At 41.0% G+C, this 19,820-nt stretch overlaps 1 long non-coding RNA gene across 2 annotated transcripts in view; it reads left to right on the forward strand.

Annotated features, from left to right (window-relative positions):
- The window catches only part of LOC126266819 (uncharacterized), a 46,878-nt gene that overhangs the window by 8,350 nt on the left and 18,708 nt on the right, over positions 1-19,820 (forward strand). For both annotated transcript variants that reach the window (XR_007548931.1, XR_007548932.1), the window contains exons 2-3: positions 18,305-18,419; positions 18,546-18,765. This is a non-coding gene — a long non-coding RNA (uncharacterized LOC126266819). The remainder of the gene's footprint in view (positions 1-18,304; positions 18,420-18,545; positions 18,766-19,820) is intronic.

Raw genomic sequence — 19,820 nt, forward strand, 5'->3', positions numbered from 1 at the left:
AAATAGAGGCAACTGCTAGTTTCACTTATGTTCCGTACAGTAATGAATACCAATGTCAATGATATAACAAATCATGATGTCAAATGACTCTAAGCACTATGGGACTTTAAATCTGTGGCCATCAGTCCCCTAGACTTAGAACTACTTAAACCTAACTAACCTAAGGACATCACAAACATCCACGCAAGAGGCAGGATTCTAACCTGCGACCGCAGCATCAGCGCGGTTCCGGACTGAAGCGCCTAGAACCGTTCTTCCACAGCCTTTATAATGTCAACTAAAGCATTAATACTCATAATACTAAGAGTTTCTCATATCTAGAGAACCAGGAAATGTCTCTTCCACTGGTGTTTCACCATCTCGATGTAAACAATACACCACAACCGATGCTCTCTCAATCAAATGAAGACGGGAAATGTGTAGAATGGCAGTATACCTCACAGTCGCAGAAGAGGCTTCTGTTTCCGGTCTGCAGAAATCAGTCACAGATGGGCAAAAGACTCAAGAACAGGACGCTTCCTGCAAGCTATTAAACGTATTTCTTAGAGGGACTGCCCCCCCCCCCCCCAACTCCCCTGGAACAATAGTGAAATACCTGGCCGTTCAACATGGATGAAGAATTGAACAGTCAACAGCGGTGTGCTTTCAAACATTCTGGGTGTGCTGGGCTGCCTGGAAGTAGTCCTCGGCTAAAAGCATCAGGCTCACGTAGGAAAAACACATGGCTTGTCAAAGCTACTCTTTGATGTTTCTCACTGGTGATACCTTTACTCCTCCCTTACACACGCCGGAAGCTTTTAGCACTGAAATACGGTCTCCTGTGCGTATTCCCATCCCTTTAGCTGGTGTGGTAGACTGGTCAGAGCTGCTCTTTGAATCGTTTCACTGCTGATACCTTCATACCCATACCTGCCGGAAACTTTTATAGTCTGTCATTCGATAGATTTGCACTCGCGTGACAGATGTTCACAATACATTTTTCGAAAAAATTGATGAGAAAGCTGCATTGCTGCATAACCAGGTCCACATGAATTTGATGACAAAGTTCACTCAAAAATCCTTCCTAAACACATTTACAGATCGCGTGCAAAGACTGCACAGTGAACACGTGTCGAACTGCCAGGTCTGAATCCGCGGAGGCCGGCGGCGAGGATGGCCTCATATGGCAGGTGAGTGATGCCTGCCGCTGGCTAACCGCACGGACATGTGCGGTTGCCGATCTCACAGTTAGGCGGTCCCCAATACCAGTCGTCAAAAAGCTCGTCTTCATACCACAACTCTCGTGATAAAAAAGTTCGCGAACACCGTCTACCTATACCACTAAACAATGCTCTTCGTCTTACTTCACTGTCTCAGAGGGCTCGCGGAGAGTTAGTTCACAATATAGCCTTCGAAAATCTCGTCCACTAGGAAAAGCTCTAACATAACAGATCTTACAACTGAACTGGAAAACAATCTTGGTGCTCGAAATACACAGATCACAGCACCACATCTGATGGAAAATGCACCACGAACATCTTCTAAAGGAATAAAACAACCATCACTCTAAATTGTCATGAGAAAACATTCAGATAATTATATATATCCCTAATATATCTGCTTTGGAGTGTCAGCGGGCACATGCACATACAGTACATTCACCGCAAAACACTGAAGCAGTTCGAGTGGCTTTGACTCGTAGTATGAGTAAATCAACAAGAAGAGTCAGTGCCGAGTTGGGAATTTCACGCCAAGCTGTACAAATAATTATTCAGTCCGACCTTCGCTTGTATCCATACAAGATGACAGTGGCGCATAAGTTTACTGCGAGAGGTAAGGAGCGGAGACTGCAGTTTGCAAGTTGAGCAATCGAACAAGACCACGAGACAGAGGTACACAACATGTGGTTTTCTGATGAAGCTTATTTTTATGCGAACGGTCTTGTGAACAAAAAGAACTTCCGATGCTGGGCACGTGAACCCCCGCGAATAACCCACACGAAGACACCTGTGGCGAAAAAGTGTGCGTGTGGGTCGCGATGTCAAACCACGGAGTCATCGGTCTGTTCTTCTTCGTTGCTACAGTAAACGGTGAACACTATTTACACATGCTGCGAAACCAGTCCCTTCCTCAACTCATGGCCTCGTGTCTTCCATTGCAGACACAATAGTTCATGCTGGTTCATGCAAGATGGAGCACGCCCCCACACTGCCAATGTTGTGCTTGATTTCCTACACGAAAGACTTGGCCTTAAGATATTGTCAAACAGATTTCCAGTACGTTATGCAGGAGGAGGGATGTGGCCGCCCCACAGCCCAGAAGTTAACCCATGTGACTTCTTCCTTTGGGGGTTCCTTAAAGAAAAGGTGTACCACAACTTAGGACCACCATTGTGGAGTTATGCTGCGCCATTCCAGAAGATTTGTGTCAGAGAGTCGTCGCAAATGCAAGTGCTCGACTTGAAGAAGTTGAAAACCAAAACGGCAGTCATATTGAACATGTGATTCATTAGGTTGTATTTTCAAGCTGTGTTTTTTATTTCTACATCAATAAATTACAAATCTTGTCGGCAACAAATGTGTTATTCATGAAACAAATCAGGTGACTTACCGTGCGCCTCCCTGTATAAGCTTACAAATATATTTACCTTGGTATTTTCACTCGGAGGAAGATCTCTGAAGGCTTAGTCACTTTGCCTGGAGTTTATAGTTTTTTGCTGATAAGTTCCTGATTAGCCTCCAGCAGTAATCGGCTAATACTGATGCACTCCAATTTCCCTGGTATCTCATTTCAGTGCCAGAAATTTTCTGATGGAAACATTCTCCAGATTCTTCGGTTACAGCACAAAAGTTTTCGTGAAAGAAGTCCAAATAAAAATCTAGGAAATATAACCTTGAGGACATGTTGCAATCCAGTATATCGTAGCAGTGTAGACTTGCCACAAGCTTGTTATAGTTTTCTGCTCTCCAATTTCCTAGAAAGTTTGTTGTCGCTTGAACAAAGGCATCCCAAGATAACTTTTCACCACCTGTCGGGAGGGGGTTGAAATGCTCATCTTTGAGCAGCTTGCGTTCTGGGGACCTACGAAAATCTCCTTTTTTATTTTCACTCCACTAAGACGTAGAAATTTCTCGCGCACATAGAGAAATATTTCTCAGTTTTGTCCATGGTCTTAACGAAGCTCTTTATTAGAACCACTTTTATATAAATAACAGGGAGAATTATGCTTTTGGATTCGACAAGTGCTTCGAGCATAACATTGGGAGATCCTGGTTCACGTTATTGACGCTTAGGCCAATCTTTTTTTTATAACGAACTGCTTTATCGCGGCCATTCCAGAGGCACAGGAAGCAACAGAATTTGGTGTAACCGCGTAATGTCCCAAGTAATATGCCTGTGGCTTTCAGATTTCCGGAGAACTGTCATTTAAACATGTCATAGTTCAATTTCAATAACAACAGTTTCATGTTATCGTGTTTTGACTTCATGTAAGGTTCATACCCAATCGGAATCGATGGTAACACGTTGCCATTATGCAGTAGCACACATCTACATCTACATGATTACTCTGGAATTCACATTTAAGTGCTTGGCAGAGGGTTCATCGAACCACAATCATACTATCTCTCTACCATTCCACCACTCCCCAAAAACGCGGGAAAAACGAACAGCTAAACCTTTCTGTTCGAGCTCTGATTTATCTTATTTTATTTTGATGATAATTCTTACCTATGTTGTTTGGGCTCAACAAAATATTTTCGCATTCGGAAGAGAAAATTGGTGACTGAAATTTCGTAAATAGATCTCGCCGCGACGAAAAACGTCTTTGCTTTAATGACTTCCATCCCAACTCGCGTATCATATCTGCCACAATCTCTCCCCTATTACTTGATAATACAAAACGAGCTGCCCTTTTTTGCACCCTTTCGATGTCCTCCGTCAATCCCACTTGGTAAGAAGGATCCCACAACGCGCAGCAATAATCTAACAGAGGACGAACGAGTGTAATGTAAGCAGTTCTCTTTAGCGGACTTGTTGCATCTTCTAAGTGTCCTGCCAATGAAACGCAACCTTTGGCTCGCCTTCCCCACAATATTATCTATGTGATCTTTCCAACTGAAGTTGTTCGTAATTTTAACACCCAGGTACTTCGTTGAATTGACAGCCTTGAGAATTGCACTATTTATCAAGTAACCGAATTCCAACGGATTTCTTTTGAAACTCATGTGGATCACCTCTCACTTTTCGTTATTTAGCGTCAACTGCCACCTGCCACAGGTGACCGTGCGGTTCTAGGCGGTGTAGTCCGGAACCGCGGGACTGCTACGGTTGCAGGCTCGAATCCTGCCTCGGGCATGGATGTGTGTGATGTTCTTAGGTTAGTTAGGTTTAAGTACTTCTAAGTTCTAGGGGACTGATGACCTAAGATGTTAAGTCCCACAGTGCTGAGAGCCATTTGAACCAACCACCTGCCACACCATACAGCAATCTTTTCTAAATCGCTTTGCAACTGATACTGGCCTCCGGATGACCTTACTAGACGGTAAATTACAGCATCATCTGCGAACAAGCTAAGAGAACTGCTCAGATTGTCACCCAGGTCATTTATATAGATCAGGAACAGCAGAGGTCCCAGGACGCTTCCCTGGAAAACACCTGATATCACTTCAGTTTTACTCGATGATTTGCCGTCTATTGCTACGAATTACGACCTTCCTGACAGGAAATCATGAATGCAGTCGCGCAACTGAGACGATACCCCATAGACCCGCAGCTTGATTACAAGTCGCTTGTCAGGAACGGTGTCAAAAGCATTCCGGAAATCTAGAAATACGGAATCAACTTGAGATCCCCTGTCGATAGCGGCCATTACTTCGTTTGAAGTGCACAAGAACGATGTTTTCTGAAACCATGCTGATTACGTATCAATAGATCGTTCCCTTCGAGGTGATTCATAATGTTTGAATACGGTATATGCTCCAAAACCCTACTGCAAACAGACGTCAATGATATAGGTCTGTAGTTCTATGGATTACTCCTATTACTCTTCTTAAACACTGGTGCGAGCTGCGCAATTTTCCAATCTGTAGGTACAGATCTATTGGTGAGCGAACGGTTGTATATGAGTGCTAAGTAGGGAGCTATTGTATCAACGTAATCTGGAAGGAACCTAATCGGTATACAATCTGGACCTGAAGACTTGCCCGTATCAAGCGATTTGAGTTGCTTCGCAACCCCTAAGGTATCTACTTCTAAGAAACTCATGCTAGCAACTGTTCGTGTTTCGAATTCTGGAATATTCCATTCGTCTTCCCTGGTGAAGGAATTTCAGAAAAATAACTCCGCTTTGGCGGCACAGTCGTCGGTAACAGTACCATCGACACTGCGCAGCGAAGGTATTGACTGCGTCTTGCCGCTTGTGTACTTTACATACGACCAAAATTTCTTCGGATTTTCTATCAAATTTCGAGACAATGTTTCGTTGTGGAACCTATTAAAGGCATCTCGCATTGAGGGCCGTGCCACATTTCTCGCGTCTGTAAATTTTAGCCAATCATCGGGGTATCGCGTTCTTCTGAATTCCCCATGTTTTTTCCGTTGCCTCTGCAATAGCGTTTGGACCTCTGTTGTGTACCATGGGGGATCAGTTCCATCTCTTACCAATTTATGAGGTATGAATATCTCGATTGCTGTTGCTACTATATTTTTGCATTTGAGCCACATCTCGTCTACATTTGCATAGTCAGTTCGGAAGGAATGGAGATTGTCTCTTAGGAAGGCTTCTAGTGACACTTAATCCGCTTTTTTAAATAAAATTATTTGGCGTTTTTTTCTGGTGGATTTGGAAGAAACGGTATTGAGCCTAGCTACAACGACCTTGTGATCACTAACCCCTGTATCAGTCATGATGCTCTCTATTAGCTCTGGATTGTTTGTGGCTAAGAGGTCAAGTGTGTTTCGCAACCATTTACAATTCGCGTGGGTTCGTGGACTAACTGCTCGAAATAATTTTCGGAGAAAGCATTTAGGACAATCTCGGAAGATGTTTTCTGCCTACCAACGGTTTTAAACGAGTATTTTTGCCAACACATCGAGGGAAGGTTGAAGTCCCCACCAACTATAACCGTATGAGCGAGGTATTTATTTGTTACGAGACTCACATTTTCTCGTAACTGTTCAGCAACTATATCATCGAAATCTGAGGGTCGGTAGAAGGAGCAAATTATTAACTTAGTTCGGCTGTTAAGTAAAACCTCCACCCATACCAATTCGCACGGAGTATCTACTTCGACTTCACTACAAGATAAACCACTACTGACAGGCACAAACACTCCACCACCAATTCTGCCTAATCTGTCTTTCCAGAACACCGTCTGAGACTTAGTAAAAATTTCTGCAGAACTTATTTCAGGCTTTAGCCAGCTTTCTGTACCTACAACGATCTCAGCTTCTGTGCTTTCTATTAGCACGAAGCTCAGGGACTTTCCCAACACAACTACAACAATTTACAACTACAATTCCGACTGTTCCTTGATCCAAGCACGTCCTGTTATCTGCCATGTACCCTTTAAGATTGCAGCCCAGCCCGTACTTTCCCGAGGCCTTCTAACCTAAAAAAAAACCGCCCAGTCCACGCCACACAGCCTCCGCTACCCGTGTAACAACTGAGACGTATTTCGGAGGAGTCGATGAACAACCTCCACTGACTTTATGGAAAAAGTTCAAGGCAATCGTAAAATGCGTTTTAGACAGGTACGTGCCGAGTAAAACTGTGAAGGACGGGAAAAACCCACCGTGGTACAACAACAAAGTTAGGAAACTACTGCGAAAGCAAAGAGAGCTTCACTCCAAGTTAAAACGCAGCCAAAACCTCTCAGACAAACAGAAGCTAAACGATGTCAAAGTTAGCGTAAGGAGGGCTATGCGTGAAGCATTCAGTGAATTCGAAAGTAAAATTCTATGTACCGACTTGACAGAAAATCCTAGGAAGTTCTAGTCTTACGTTAAATCAGTAAGTGGCTCGAAACAACATATCCAGACACTCCGGGATGATGATAGCATTGAAACAGAGGATGACACGCGCAAAGCTGAAATACTAAACACCTTTTTCTAAAGCTGTTTCATAGAGGAAGACCGCACTGCAGTTCCTTCTCTAAATCCTCGCACAAACGAAAAAATGGCTGACGTCGAAATAAGTGTCCAAGGAATAGAACAGCAACTGGAATCACTCAACAGAGGAAAGTCCACTGGACCTGACGGGATACTAATTCGATTCTACACAGAATACGCGAAAGAACTTGCCCCCTTCTAACAGTCGTTTACCGCAAGTCTCTAGAGGAACGGGAGGTTCCAAATGATTGGAAAAGAGCACAGGTAGTCCCAGTCTTCAAGAAGGGTCGTCGAGCAGATGCGCAAAACTATAGACCTATATCTCTGACGTCGATCTGTTGTAGGATTTTAGAACATGTTTTTTGCACGAGTATCATGTCGTTTTTGGAAACCCGGAATCTACTCTGTAGGAATCAGCATGGATCGTGTGAGACCCAACTCGCTTTATTTGTTCATTAGACCCAGAAAATATTAGATTCAGGCTCTCAGGTAGATGCTATTTTCCTTGACTTCGGAAGGCGTTCGATACAGTTCCGCACTGTCGCCTGATGAACAAAGTAAGAGCCTACGGAATATCAGACCAGCTGTGTGGCTGGATTGAAGAGTTTTTAGCAAACTGAACACAGCATGTTGTTATCAATGGAGAGACGTCTACAGACGTTAAAGTAACCTCTGTCGTGCCACAGGGGAGTGTTATGAGACGATTGCTTTCCACAATATATATAAATGGCCTAGTAGATAGTGTCGGAAGTTCCATGCGGCTTTTCGCGGATGATGCTGTAGTATACAGAGAAGTTGCAGCATTAGAAAATTGTAGCGAAATGCAGGAAGATCTGCAGCGGATAGGCATTTGGTGCAGGGAGTGGCAACTGACCCTTAACATAGACAAATGTAATGTATTGCGAATTCATAGAAAGAAGGATCCTTTATTGTATGATTATATGATAGCGGAACAAACACTGGTAGCAGTTACTTCTGTAAAATATCTGAGAGTATGCGTGCGGAACGCTTTGAAGTGGAATGATCATATAAAATTAATTGTTGGCAAGGCGGGTACCAGGTTGAGATTCATTGGGAGAGTCCTTAGAAAATGTAGTCCATCAACAAAGGAGGTGGCTTACAAAACACTCATTCGACCTATACTTGAGTATTGCTCATCAGTGTGGGATCCGTACCAGATCGGGTTGACGGAGGTGATAGAGAAGACCCAAAGAAGAGCGGCGCGTTTCGTCATAGGGTTATTTTGATAGCGTTACGGAGATGTTGAGCAAACTCAAGTGGCAGACTCTGCAAGAGAGACGCTCTGCATCACGGTGTAGCTTGCTCGCCAGGTTTCGAGAGGGTGCGTTTCTGGATGAGGTATCGAATATATTTCTTCCCCCTACTTATACCTCAAAAGGAGATCACGAATCTAGAGGAGGTTAGAGCGCGCACGGAGGCTTTCAGACAGTCGTTCTTCCCGCGAACCATTCGCGACTGGAACAGGAAAGGGAGGCAATGACAGTGGCACGTAAAGTGCCCTCCGCCACACACCGTTGGGTGGCTTGCGGAGTATAAATGTAAATGTAGATGTAGATGTAGACCACTGTTATAGTCAATGCCCATAGCTGTCACTAAACCCTGTACATCACTACAAGATACCAAGTTCTTTTCATTTTCTAAAAATTGAAGGAATGGCATATGGCCGTTTCGGAACGCAGTCACATTTACGTTCTTATCAAGACAATGCCACTGTTGGTGTCTTGACGCCAACTGTTCAGTTTTACCTTTCGGCAATTCCAGATTTCTCAATTATGTTCACGCTGCGTTATTTTGTGAATTTCTGTACACTTATTGTTGCACAAAATCAGGATCTTTCGAACAACTGAGGTTTGAAGATAATGGTGCAGCACTAGTTCACTGCTGCCCTCGGGAGTCATCACTATCACAATCAGGTGTGACAGGAACAGGCAGTTCGTGTCCATGAGGCGCGGGTGTTAATGGAGTTCTCAAACATCAGCAGCAACCATTCACATGGTTTGATGGTTCTCGCTCTTCACATGGTTTGATGGTTCTCGGCGGATCATAGGTATATCAAAGCCCATGGGAGGAGGTCATTTATGATTCAACCACGAATGAAGATTCGAGACACGAGATATAAAACATATATGAGGAATCCTGGGCTTTTCCTTGTCCCTGAGTTCACAGTTAAAGTACAATTTGTATATATTCCTTATTCATCAACACTGTTTACGCATTTGCAAAGTGTACTGAGTCGCATAAATTACATGACCACATGCACTTACTACACTTTGGTAACTCGTCCTTCCAGCACACCAACAGAAACAGCTTTTAATAGAATGAAACTACGCTTAAATGGAACATGTACCACTCCTCCCTTCCTCTTCCCCTTTTCCTTGTTGCTACAAACCCACTCTAAAGATAGCGACAAAATATGGGGTGTTTATAAATGAATATCGGTGTTTTAACGCTTTATAATGTTTATTGTGTTAAACTTACAGTTATAAATGATATGTCAAATGAAAGAGCAACTCAAACAGTTTTACCAAGAACCTTATAAATGTTCAATGTGGGCACCATTTGTCACATGGCACGCATGAAGTCTATTGCCGAGTTCTTCACAAACGTTGATAAGTGTGTCTTCAGTGATAGTAGCAACAGCTGCTTCAATCCGATTTCTTAATTCAGGGAGGTCTGCTGGTGGCGGAGGCACGTAAACACGATCCTTGATGAATCCCCAAAGGAAAAAGTCGCACAGCGTTAGGTCGGGTGAACGTGGAGGTCATGCAAAGCAAGCCCTGTCATTGGGCCCCTTGCGGCCTATCCAGCGCTTGGGTGCAGTGAAGTTCAACCAATCGCCTACTTCGCTATGCCAGTGCTCACATTGAACATTTATAAGGTTCTTGGTAAAACTGTTTGAGTTGCTCTTTCATTTGACATATCATTTATAACTGTAAGTTTACTGTAATAAATATTATAAAGCGTTAAAACCCCGATATTCATTTATAAACAACCTGTATACACAGCTACTTGTGCCTGAAACTTCATCACTCTGTCTACCATCAGCGGGATTTCGAGGGCTCTATGGGAAGGGATTGACATTGAACGCTAATAATGCGTCAGTATAATTAAATGCACGCTCCACCTTTAACTTGGAAACGAGAGCTGATTTCAGTTTTTCATCGTCGTTTTTATCAGTGTGATCGATATGGTTAACAAACATTTCTTTCATCCCAATTACATTCTCACTGTTGGCTAGTGTGATCTCTACAAAAATTATAAAGAAAAATTTTACAAAGGATTCTTAACAATGATCTGAAAAATAAAGAGCTATTGAAAAATAGTCATATAGCAAGTATAGCAAGATTCACTTCAGGTATTGCTGTATATTACTATTTTTCTGTAACTCTTTGTTCTTCTCATCATTGTTAAAAACTTTTTGTAATATTTTTTTATATTTTTTTTATTCACCTAACGAAGCGTCTACAATTGAGGCGAAACCGGTCGTGACTTTCAATAAAAGTATTTTACAGCCAGGGAAGATCGTTTTATCAAAACACCGTTAATTTGTCTCCCTTATTAAATCAGACCAAAACGACTCACCATGAAAAATAGCTGCCGTATGGTGAGTGTTGGTTCCCCAGCTTCAACACAGAGTCGGTATGTGACTGATCGTGTAAGCAAGCATGTCCTGCGTGACACATATTGGTGGACAGCAACAAGGTCTTCAGGTGAGTAGGTCTCGTTTATCCGTAGTCTAGCAGGGATGTCATGAAAGCCTTATAAAAGTGTAACAGACACGTCACGTTTGCTCTCCAGGGCCTGTGAATAAGGTACTTTTAAGTTATTCAGTGCCTTCACCGTCATTGCCTTCAGACCTTTCAGGTGTATTAAACACGACAATTTTGAATAATAAAAAAAAGAGGCTCAGAAACCTCGCTGCATCTTCAAAATGTAGAATGGTATCCCTCATATGCCTGTTGGGTAAATTAAAAATACGACGAGATCGCTTAAAATTAACACACACTCACTTCTTTGCTCAAAATTAAAAACCTATCTTTGCACTTCAGCCCTCTAACCTCTTGGCTGTGAGTTGTGACTGATGAGTTGCTATTGTGGATTTGTAGGAACAAAAAACTGCAAAATCGTCCACAAATAACGAGCATTGTACAGGAATTCTTGCTGTGTACGTTTAACTGTTTATGGCTATGGTAAAGGGGGTAACACTTAAAACGCTTTCCTGGGAAAACTATTTTCCTTCTCAAATCTGTCAGAGAGAACTTCACCACCTTGGTATGTAAAAAAAGTGTTCTGATAAAAAGGATGAGCAGTACTAGAACGTTATGCCTCCAGGTTGTGTCGTACACCTTATTTATGTCAAAAAATATGCCTATCAGTGTTGTCTACCTAGGAAAGCCTACTGGATACCAGTCTCTATTAGGGTCAGGTTGTCGACAGTGGGTCACGTCCCAAGAATCTACACTGAGAGAGGCTAAAGGGCTGCTTGGCCTCCAATATTCGGATCTAACGACGGTTATCTACTCGCTCCTAAGTACTTCCTACACGACGTTTTAAGGTGACGCTACCGTAATTACTTACTGGGGCACGATCGATCCTTACCTGATGTGAGAAGAAGTATCAAAATTGTCTCTCCCCATGAACTGGGACGTCAGTCCTTCTGCCATATCGAACAGGAACATTTTAAGTGAATTTTCTTTCCGTTTTCAAGGTTGCAGCGTACTGTATTTGATTTGGTCGTGTCTGGGTGTAATATAATGAGTTTCAGACAGGCTGAACCCAGCTCCTGCATGGAGAAGGGGCTGTTGTATGACTCAGAATTGTTATATTTGAAGTCCAGCCTTCCACTCTCTCCAGTTGCTTGGTAGCTATGGTATGCTGGATCTTCTGAGGCAATAGCAGTAGCTTTCATAAAATTTTCTGCCATAGTCTGTACGATGTGTCTGGGTTTTGCTTGCAGACGTCCCTAATTCAGTTCCGGATTTCCATACTTTTGTAGAACTGGTGGAGCTGTCGATAAAGGCTAGGAACAACGCTTTTTGTTGCTCTCTATGACTGTTGAGCTTTGGCTGTCACGACTCGAGAGGCTGTGAGGTTTCTCTGCTGTTGGCTGGTATTTAAACCATCGCAAAGCAACACACCTGATCCTGATAGATACGTGGCATACATCATTCTACAAAGGTACAGACTGTCTTCGAAGATGACCTGAGGAATTTGGGATGGATAAGTCAGTGGCATGGTAAGATCACTCTCGTGATGTCCACCAATTCCTCAATGTTGTCTCGAGGTTCACAAACAGCCAGCTGGATATACAATGTCCAGTCTGCTCTGCCGATCATCCATATTAGTGGGTTCCATCTGGTAGATGCAGCTAGAGTTGGAAGCCATCACTAGGATGAAGGTCATCAGATACATTGCAACGAGCAGATTCTGCGAGTTCTGGAGAAAAAAAAGAAAGGTTTGTGGATAAGGACGACCCTGTAACTGTGCTGAAATACATGGGATTGCCCTTGTTGAAGATACTCAGTACATGAGACATCATGAAACTCTCTGTAGCGGTGCAGCAAAATAGACAGTCACATGTACCCATGGGACTGTTGGGGGGTGGGAGGAGGGAATGACCACCGTGTACAGGTGGAAGAGCTGTTCTTCTGTTGATCAAGGTGGTGTTAATTCTACCATCGGGCTATTGTGGGAACAAGTATTGGCAAGGGCTACAGGAGTCGACTGGAGGTGAAGGTGGCTGCAAAAAGACACAGCCCTACTGAGGTATAGTAACCATGCAAGGCCTTGGAACTATGTTTGTAGAAGCTGTCGCCAGCCTCATGACACCACTTCCTGTCACCTGTATGTTGTGCTATGCTGCTGCTGGGAGGGAAGGGGGGGGGGGGGGGGCTACATTCCATCCAGCTGAGGCAAGTGATTGCTGCTCTCATGTGCAGGTAGCTTGGTGACCAGGAGGTTGTTGGTTCAACCCTTGCTGATGGCAGTCTGCAGCAGGAAGAAAATTGGTAGCCTCACGATGGAAGACAGTACACAGCACATGCCATTTCGAAGCCCAGATGTGTCAACAGCTTCAGTGTCTCTGGATGTCCAGCTTAATACACGGTGAGGCTGGTCTTGTTGTGGCTGAGGTCACATATGCAGCCTGTCAAATACTGTATAGTTACACAGAAGTTGTATGGCGTAAGTGCTGAGCCTGTGGTGGCGACAAGCACCTAGATTTCGACAACAAGCCCTGGCTTAATCCTGCATCACTACATCTCTATAACTAGAACTCTGGGGCAGGCAGAGAATGAACCTTATAAAACATTATGTACACTGGACTATTCCAATAGGACAACAATCAGGGGAGTTGTGCGATAAGGTCATAATATAATTTCTCTTTTGGTGGTAACTAAAGGGAACACACAACAATCCTTTGTCGTACACAGCATTCCTCTACAGCTGTTTGAAGGTCAGTAACCAAGGATTTAGTGGATGCATGATATGTGTTATTTACCCACACAGCTACCCTGCACTAGGTGTTTCAGCTGCTCCATATGTGTCCTGAGCCCACTGATGTTTCACTATAGTATGGGAGCCATCGTGGTGTTAAGGTCTGCCTCTGTCATTCTCCCCTGTCATTTCTAAATGGAGAGGGGTTAACCTGAGGGACTTGGCGATTCCCTCAGGTAGTCATCAATATCCTTACTGTCAATGGTTTGGTCATCATCTGGTCCATCACATAAGACTAAGGTTGCATGCAACTGATCTTTCTGCATTTTTTTAGAAGGAACTGCTGCCACCATTGTGTCAGCTGTAGGCAAACTGTTTGGTTTAACCAGTGACATGGGTTTGCAGATGCATTTACAACTGCAGGCCATTGTGTATTGCTTAAATTCTGTCAGTGTCTGTCCAGTCTTTGGTACAGGCTATTTCAATGCTGATGTGAATAATTTCTCAAAAGTGTGTGGCTGTATAACATTAAAAGCCTTCTTTATCTCAGAACAGGAGATCTATTGAGTTGTCTTTATCTCCCTGATTTTTTACTTACTAGAATATAGAACACTTTGCTCCAAATTGAATGGTTTTGGGAGCAACTAACATACTTGGCAAGGACAGTTCAGTGAGTACCTGATGGTCAGCTAAACGTCCTCCATATGTAGCCTGGGTTTTGCATACCAACGTGGCATGATCAAGCTTGGAACTTAAAACAGCACATGCGGTAAGGTGTTTAATGTCTAACTACGGCAGTTAAAGCCTGCTGCAATGCAGTCAGGCAACTTCAGTAAGTGGAAAGTCAGCATAAAGGGTGGTGTTTTCTCAAGCTTACCATTTAGTCATTTCAAAACTTTCTTTACTTCAGTAACTGCTTCATAGTCCCATTCCCACTATAGTTCTTTAGTATCCACTTCTATGGCATAACATCAGGTTACAACAGCCGTGCAGCAATTTAACATGATGTGTACTCTCCAAGTGATTTGGCATTTAATAACTTGCTCACATGTGAAGCCGTCATTGTCTTGACTAACAAGAGCACACTATTATACAGCTTTTTGATTGATTGTATTTGACTTATAACTTTATTTATGTAGAAAGGAAACAATTTCTCAAACGTATCTTTGACACATTTAACAACAATGAAAATTTTGTTCACCACAGGATGTGGTCTGTTCTGGTGCTTGAGAGATGTATCAGGTTGAAGGACAGCAAGCTGGAATCTTTCTATGATCTCTTATTGCACTCTTGACTAATAAATATGTATTTTTTCTTCTCTTTCTTAATTTCCATTTAAATCTAGTTATCAATCCTTTTCATAATGTTGTCAAAAATAAAGTAATTCACACATACAGATATTTACATGCCTTAAGGTCTAGAATGACAAAGATGGGACAGCCCTGTAGTAGGAACCATCCTGCATTTGCTTGAAATAATTTAGGGCAACTATGGAAAACCTAAATTAGGATGGCTGGATGAAGACTGGAATCTCCACTCTCCCAAATACAAGACCACTCTGGTTAAAACACCCCATTTGATTTACCCTAGGGCAAAAACTGTTTTACATATAAGTTATTTAAATATGATAAAAGGCTAATACTACACTTATCATTCATTTCTCACACAGTATACACTCATTGTTTCATGACACCCCACACACTGTCAGTTGCTATCAGGATCATTTTGCGCAACACAACCTGAACCTGAAAAACTGAGTTAGCATTGGTGTCTATTGACTAAGATGTTGACTCAGAAAGAGGATGAGGTAGATATACTGGATAGATTTGGGAGTAAGTTCTTCCAGAAAAAGAAAAAAAAGAAAGAAAAAATATATTGTGAAAGTGTTGTGTGGAGTGTTAGATGTTTCATCATCATCATTATTATTTTTGGTTCTTTTTTTACCAAGCCCCAGCTCTGTGTTGTCTAAGTAATCCTACAGTGTGTGAATGTTTGGGTTAACAGGTACTTTTAACTTCCTTTTTAAACAATTTTGTTTAAGCATGTTCTTTAATCTCCTTTGGTAATTTATTCTGCAGTTTCATTCCTTGGTAGAAAATGCTATTTTAAATTTTATATTTATTCTTTCTTGGTAAAACTAAGTTCAATCCAGATCTTGTTCCATGGTCGTGGACAGACCTTTTTTGGAAGTAATTATCAATGTTAATTTTGATGTGGACAGCTGTTTGGTAAATGTATTCAGATGGTGCAATTAAAATCCCCAGTCTTTTGAATAGATCTTTAGAATGAACTCTGCTAATATCTTTATTATTATTATTTCTTTCTTATCTCAGACGTTATGTCTGGTCAAAAGTAGAAAGTGACTTGGACCTTGATCAAGCGTGACTTCCTTTTAACTGTACGGTATATGTTATATTGCATTTAGGAACTTTCGGGTAATTGAACATGTATCAATAATTACGGATTCCTGAAGTTGTATATATAAGTTTGGATGTAGCTGTATTGCATTGATGTACTGGTGGATATTGTGTGGTATGACTCCTGTAGTTGATAGTGTAATTGGTATAATGTCAACTTTATCTTGATACCACATATCCTTGACTTCCTCAGCCAGTTGGATGTATTTTTCAATTTTTTTTCCTGTTTTCTTTTGTATATTTGTTGTATTGGGTATGGCTATTTCGATTAGTTGTGTTAATTTCTTCTTTTTATTAGTGAGTATTATTATTATTATTGTATTATTATTATTATTATTATTATTATTATTATTATTATTGTTGTTGTTGTTGTTATGACCCTTTTTGGCAATTTGAAAACTGTGTTCATATTTTATGCATTTGATCCCCAGAAAAGAAAGCCATAGCTACAAACTGAGTGTACATAAAGGTAGTACACTACTAAAAGACACTGGCTATCACACATTGACGACAGGATTCAAAGGGCAAAACGTGCTGATGACATTCTTTATGCAGATATCTTTGTATGTGCCCAAATCAATAAAAAAGTTATTTAGACCATACACCACACAACTTCATTATTCAGGTGTTAATTGTCAGTCTACTGATTAGAACAACATATTTAATTTTTCTAGAAACTACATTAATTAAAATTAATTACTACAGTACATAATGATGAATTTTGACTGTGCTAATTGGCAATTTTGGAAACACTGACACATATCTGTAGGAAGACCACATTCCAGACATTGCAATAACATATTTTTATTTTCCTAAAAGTGAATTAACTTAACAGAGAATTGTTGACATTTGTGCCATTATAGCTGCTTAGTTCCCAAGTTTAACTTGTTACTTCCGTTGCTCCGGTTTTTCTGGACTGAATGACACCCATAATTAATTAATAAAACACTAATTAAGAATTTGCATAATTTGTCATAATTTCAAATAAGGCAAGTGTACTTGTAGACAGGGAATTCCCAGTGTAGGCCACAAAAAAAGCTCCATAATATTTCATAACTTACGTTTTGTATGTCATATCTTCACTCCCATGAAATATGGACCTTGCCATTGGTGGTGTGGTTTGCGTGTCTCAGTGATATAGATAGCCGTAGCATAGGTGCAATCTCAACATAGGGGTATCTGTTGAGAAGCCACACAAACATGTGGTTCCTGAAGAGGGGCAGCAGCCTTTTAAGTAATTGCAAGGGCAACAGTCTGGGTGATTAGCTGATCTGGCCTTGTAGCACCAACTAAAAGAATTTTGCTGTGCTGGTACTGTGAATGGCTAATAGCAAGGGGAAAGTGCAGCCATAATTTTTTCCGAGGGCATGTAGCTCTACTGTATGGATAAATGATAATGGCATCCTCCTAGGTAAAATATTCCAGAGGTAAAATAGTGCTCCACTCAGATCTCAGGAGAACATTGTCATAAGGGAAACAAAACTGGCATTCTACAGACTGGAGTGTGAAATATTAGATTGCTTAATTGGAGAGGTAGGTAAGAAAATTTAAAAAGTGAAAAGGGTCAGATGACATTAGATGTAGTGGCATTAGTGAAATTCAGTGGCAGGAGGAGCAGGACTACAGATCAGGTGAATACAGGGTTATAAATAAAAAATAAAATAGAGGTAACATAGAAGTAGGATTGATAATGAATAAGAAAATAGGAATGCGGGTAAGCTACTATGAAGAGCACAGTGAACTCATTATTATAGCCAAGATAGATACGAAGTCCACACCAACCACTATATTACAAGTTCATATTCCAACTAGCTCTGCAGATGACAAAGGGATTAAAGAAATGTATGACAAGATAAAAGAAATTATTCAGATTGTTAACAGTAGAACCATCAGAACGGTCAAAATGACTGCAACATGTTTTTAAAACATTATTTTGACTGCAGTTTTTGTTGTATACCATTGGCCTTAGTGACTTTTCCAGTTTGAAGGACAGAATCACCCATATTAAAAATATTTTTTTTTAAAAAAAATATTAGGACGTTGTTAACAAGTATACCTAGCATTGCGAAAATGGTGATTTTGACCACTGTATTGATTATTGTAATAAAATGTCTTATAACATGTCCTTCTTCCTCTGGTTCAAATTGACCTGTTGGCAATCACTCTGAATGGCAATAATATGCACAATAATGAAACTCTTTTAATTTACTTAAATCCATTATTGTTTCTGCGTCTCCAGTCATATTGTCATTTGTTAGCTTGTAGCAACATAGTAATCATGGCTCGCATATCTGTGTCACTTACCAAAGCAGAATTGTTCACTCTCTTACATGATATTCCAGATGATAAGTCTGAAGCAGAATGTGACCTAGAAGCAGAAAATCTAAGAGCAGATGTGGACAAAGATTACTGTCAACAAACAAACAGATTATGCTGAAAACGTAGTTGCTCAGCCAGGTTAGTAATAATTATGAAATGCATTATTTACATGTCAAAACTCAACTTTCATTTAAAATTCAGGATTTAGATGACAATTACTCTGAGCAGACCATTCTAATTTGAAGTTTTCTATTGTTTTACTAGCAGCAGAAAATGTATCATGTAACAGAACTTACTCGAAGGGACAGATCAACACATGCCTCCCAGGACCATGTAATATGTTTCTGGGTACTGATGGATCACGGAGCAGACTGTAGCAGAGTTTGCAAAGACCACGTCTGGCAGACTGGCAAGTCATAACATTGTAAGAGAAAATCCAGGGCCTACACCATATTCAAAGTGGTGTATTTCTGATGCCAGTGTGGTGAGTGTGTGATGTCTGTTTATTGATGAATCAATACTGAAAGACACAAAACACTGTACAGAAACAGAGGCAAAATGTGTTGTAGTAAATGAATTGTAGAATGTAAGTTTGGAGAAACTGAAGGCTTTTATTGCTTTATTGTATGTCCATGGTGTCCTTAGAGCCAATAGTACTGAATTTGAGGAACTGTAGTCTAAAAAGTGGGGCACCTATCTTCAGTGATGATATGGGGAGAAACTACTTTTGAGAAATTTTAAGAGTTTTGCACTTTGACGTTAGAAACCCTAGATCAGACAGTTTGAAGACAGATCAATTCACTTTAGCATCAAAAGTTCGCAACAAATTCATTGAAAACTGACATTTGACCAATACTCCAGGTGAAAATCTAACTGCTAATGGACAGCTTTTTCCAAGCAAAACAAGGTGTCTGTTCTTACAATTTATGCCAAACAAATCAGATAAATTTGGTATCAAGTGTTGGCTTCGCATCAACATTGACTCAAAGTTTCTGTGCAATGGGTTCCCTTATTTGGCAAAAGACCACCACAGATCACATGGCCAGACTCTTCTTGAAAGTATAGTAATGAGCCATTTCTAAAGAAGGGCCAAAATGAGACCATGGACAATTATTTTGCAACAGTGTAACTGGACTAGAAGTTGAGAACTAATGGTACTATCATTGTTTGAACAATTAAATGATCAAGAAGAGAAACACCTAATGCTGTGAAGGCAATGAAGGCTAATCTTTATGACTCAGATCTCTTCAAACATTCCAGTGCTACTCTTACTCCAGAGACAATAGATTTCTACTACAATACAAAATATGGTGCTGGTGTGGTGGATAAAATTTCAAGAAAATACACTGCTCAAGCTGATACTTGTAGATGGCCAGTTCATGTATTTTATGATATTCTTGACTCTGTGTAAGGAAATAAAATGAGGCAACAATGTCAAATGAAGAAGTGTAGGAATAAGACAAGTTATATTTGCAAAAAGTGCAAATGGCGAGTGTGTGGTTCTTGTTCAAAGGACAGAACTAAGGAATTGGTATGTAG

The sequence above is a fragment of the Schistocerca gregaria genome, chromosome 4, assembly GCF_023897955.1.
Source record: "Schistocerca gregaria isolate iqSchGreg1 chromosome 4, iqSchGreg1.2, whole genome shotgun sequence".
In the NCBI taxonomy this organism is placed as follows: domain Eukaryota; kingdom Metazoa; phylum Arthropoda; class Insecta; order Orthoptera; family Acrididae; genus Schistocerca; species Schistocerca gregaria.